This window comes from Plectropomus leopardus, unplaced genomic scaffold (assembly GCF_008729295.1).
Source record: "Plectropomus leopardus isolate mb unplaced genomic scaffold, YSFRI_Pleo_2.0 unplaced_scaffold25098, whole genome shotgun sequence".
NCBI lineage: Eukaryota > Metazoa > Chordata > Actinopteri > Perciformes > Serranidae > Plectropomus > Plectropomus leopardus.
This window is the reverse complement of record NW_024627266.1, coordinates 1-4,188: the sequence shown is the minus strand read 5'-3', so window position 1 is coordinate 4,188 and position 4,188 is coordinate 1. Positions and strand designations below refer to the sequence as shown.

The following is a 4,188-nucleotide window of genomic DNA, read 5'->3' as shown; positions in this document are numbered from 1 at the left end:
GCGCTCACACAGCACACACACAGTCCTGCTGCTCAGACTGAATGATGTCTGCACACAGCTGGTTAACTATAACTGCAGGGACTACCATGTCTCGCCTCTCATAACCAAACATAACATCTCATCAAAACACACACAAACCCACAGCTCAGAGCGCTTCCACTGAATTACAGTGAAATGAAGTTGAACCCACAGAGCAGCAGCAGGAGCTCTGATTGGCCAGCTGTTGTGTATCAGCGGGAGTCTGGCCTATTGGAGCTCCTTCTGCTGCTGCTGATGCTGCTTAAAATTCATTTACTTTTACAGGGGTTTTTTTTTTTTGCATTCACATTATCAATTTATTATTATTACCTTTATGAATATGATGTGTCACTAAAACCCTTCAGAAGTCACACTGGATGTCATGTTTGGTACCTTGTTTTTGTATTGTTTTGCACCTTGTTTTTATTATATGGCACCTTGGGGGGGTTTTTTTGTTTGTTTTTTTTGTTGTTTTTTTTTACTGTTTTATTATTTATATTGTTCTTAACTTGCTTATCTTGTACACACCCGGCTGCTGTAACAACACCAATTTCCCCACTATGGGACTCATACATTGTATTGTTTTGTTTCGTATCTGTTCTTATCATATCGTATCATTTCTTATTTTATCGTGATGTATCGTATCATTTCGAATCATATCATATACCGTGTCATGTCAGTCTTATCTGTTCCTATCTCATAGTATAATGTCTTATTTTATTGTATCATATTGTATCACATCATATCTTATTTCATTGAATCATATTTTATCGCATTTTATCTGTTCTTATCGTATCATTTAATCGTATCGTATCATATCATATCTTATCTGTTCTTATCTTATCGTGTCATCTTATTGTATCATATGTTATCTTAGAGTATGTTATCTTATGTTATTGTATTGTATCATATCGTATCGTATGTCGTATCGTATCTGTTCTTAACATATCATATCTTGTCGTATCATATCATCTTAACTTATCGTATCGTATGTTATCTTATTGTATCAAATCATATTGTATCATATCCTATCGTATTGTATCGTATTATATTGTGTCTTATCTGCTCTTATCTTAACATAACATATGTTGTTGTATCGTATAATCTTAACTTATCGTATCGTATGTTATCTTATAGTATGTTTTCTTATTGTATCGAATCATATTGTATCATATCCTAACGTATCGTATCGTATCGTACCGTATCGTACCGTATCGTATCGTATCGTATCGTATCGTATCGTATCGTATCGTACCGTATCGTACCGTATCGTATCATATCTTTAATCAAACTCAGAGTCTTTTATCAGATGATGTGTGTTTATTCCGGTGAAATGCTTAGTGAACAGTGTGTTCGGTGTTTCAGAACGGAGCAGACGATGTGAAGAAGCACCGATGGTTCAAGACAGTTGACTGGGAGGCAGTTCCTCTGAGGAAACTCAAGGTGGGAGTTGTTTTTATTTCACTCTGTTTCCTGTGGCATGTTATAATTCAATAGTGTACCTGGATGAAGACTGCGGACAACATGCAATATTGAAATTTTAATTCGTTTATTTCTGCACAAACCGAAAACAGATGGCAGAATGATCTGGGTTTGTTTTTTCTCCAAAAACACTTTGAAAAAAGGCAAGAAAAAGTTAAGCTTCAGTGATGTTGGAGAATATTATGTTCAGTTTTGCAACGGTGCAAACAGGAAAAGGCTGTTTGATGTGCTGTTAGTGTCTCTAACAGTGTGAGGGCTTTTGGCTGACACTGCTCTCCAAGAGGCAGCAACAGTCATGCTGGAAGTACTAACAGAACTTACTGCAGCCTACATAGTCACTTAGTGTTAGTCCTTAAATGTTACTCACTGCTGAAGGTGGATCAAGCTGTTGGTTTTTCACCAATATGGTGAAACAGAGAAATACTGAGATACATATGTAGAAAACTTTACTTTTCTTCCCATAGAGTTAAATTGAAAAAGCCATGGCCGGAGGAATTAAGATTTCCGGCTGTCGAAAACACAATTTATCACAAAGGTCTTAAGGGAATTTTCTTCAAATTTGGCACAAACATTTAGTCGGACTCGAGGATGAAGTGATTAGATTTTAGTGTTCAAAGGTTAAAGGTAAAGGTTACTGTGACCTTGTGGAACACCAGTGGGGAATTTCTTCAAATTTGACATAAACGTCACCTCTGAGTTCAACACTGGCGAGGTAGCTCAACTTGATAACAACTTGCAATTGGTGTCTAAAATTAGATGTTTTTAATGTTGTCTAGATGAAGTTTGCAAATTCTATAACTTTTCTCTTGATAACTGAGTTTTTGACACTAGTTTGAAATTTCCCTAGCTGTCGCTGTTATACTGCACCCTGGTGGTTGGCTATATCATAGTATGAAGTCATCATTAAATTCCACACTGGCGAGGTAGCTCAACTTGATAACAACTTGCGACTGGTGCCCAAAGGTTCAAGTTACGGGTGGCGCAGATTAAACTTGCTCTTGCCTCCCCAGACATTGTGGGTTACAAACATTTGATTTCAAAGATATTTTAAGGATAAATGATAAAAATAGACCAAAAAAAAGGTTTAGATTTAGAATTTTTGGAAGAGAGTGCGCAAAAAAAAAAAAATCCCATCACTTCTGTAGTACCGTTTAGGGTTTTTTTTTAGAAAATACAATGCATTGCAGTACATAGGTCATTTCAGAAAGTTGAACCAACGGACCATTTTTTCTTCTTTTTCAGCGGCTACAGTTTGTATATGTACTTGTACTGATTGTCACATTGTCTCTACAGCCTCCCATAGTCCCTAAAGTGTCCCATGAGGGGGACACATCCAACTTTGATGTTTATCCGGAAGACGAATGGAAGAAAGACCCTCCTGTGCCTCAGAAGGACTTAGAGATCTTTAAGAACTTCTGATCCCTGAGCCCGCTTATTTATTGACGAAATATCCTGAGAATCGACACGCATATTTTAAAGTCCCTGTCGCAGGTACTATCATGGACAAAACCCTTATTTATCAGAGCCGGGAGTCTCATTCGATCCGCGAGAATGACGACAAAGTCCTAATGATCGATGCTGTGACACGTATCACACCGCCGAGATGATTTTCTTTTTTTTTTTTTTTTTTTAAATATTTTTATTTCAAGTCAAACCTTTGAGTTTTGTATCACGTTTTTTTCTCTGAGCCTGCTCATATGCAAAAACAAGTGGTTCGGTTGAAACCAAAAGACTGTTACTTTATTTAAAAAAAAAAAAAGAAAAGAAAAGAAAGAGTAAATAATCAGGTCTTTTTTTATATTCTCATGTTTTATATTTTATCTCTTTTTAAAAAAAAAATGTTCATGCAAGATGTATTTAATGTGACTCCAGACTGGTGCTGTATAACGGGTCAGCCGGCCAGTAACGCAGACTTCTTCTACTGTACGTAATCATGAGTCAGCCACTTTATTTAAAGGAGCGTAGCACTTGGAAAAAAGGTGCCTTACATCACAGTTAAATGGGCGTGATGTGTCGCCGTTACAGAAAAGGTCACTTGAAATAACGCCGAGTCAGCCGAAATGGACTCTAAAGGACACGTGAGGTGTGAATGTGCTGCCACGTGTGAACTTTTCTTCTTCTCCCAGCTCTGTTATTTCCCTTCGGAGCCAAAAAAGACCCTCCCCCCATTCTCCATGGCTCTCATTAACTTCACCGATCGTCATAATCATTGTTGTCATGCTTTTTACAGCTGAGTCGCGCGAGGTGAAAAGGTGCCGGGATACGATTTATCCACATTTAACTTGTCACGCTGTAGAGCTGCATTACAGTTGTCCCAGTCAGTATTCATCAGTGTTTCACTTTATTGTGCGCCACGACAACGCCGGCCTTTAAAAAAAAAAAAAAAAAGCAAACACTTCGGATGATTTAGTTCTCTGTCATTAAATTCAACGTGATGATGTGATTTTTTTTTTGCCTCACCCTTCATTGCCTATGAAAACCTTCAGTCCAGATCAGTTCTCTTGTACTGCGTTCAGCTGCTTTTCACATTATTTCAACCTTGAACCTTCAACTTAAGCAAAGCGGTTTATTTTGAAAATATAGCTTACAAAAAAGGCACAGAGCAACTTGGTGAAAAATGCACCTAAAAATTGCAAGAAATTTGCAGGAAACCTGGAATAGTCATGGAATTAGTAAAAAAAAAAAAAA

At 37.3% G+C, this 4,188-nt stretch overlaps 1 long non-coding RNA gene across 1 annotated transcript; it reads left to right on the top strand.

The window, feature by feature from the left end:
* The first annotated feature begins 1,381 nt into the window (after window positions 1-1,381).
* Window positions 1,382-3,666, top strand: LOC121966573. The gene is made up of 2 exons (XR_006107598.1): window positions 1,382-1,461; window positions 2,794-3,666. It is a non-coding gene; the product is annotated as an uncharacterized LOC121966573 (long non-coding RNA).
* The last annotated feature ends 522 nt before the right edge of the window (window positions 3,667-4,188 follow it).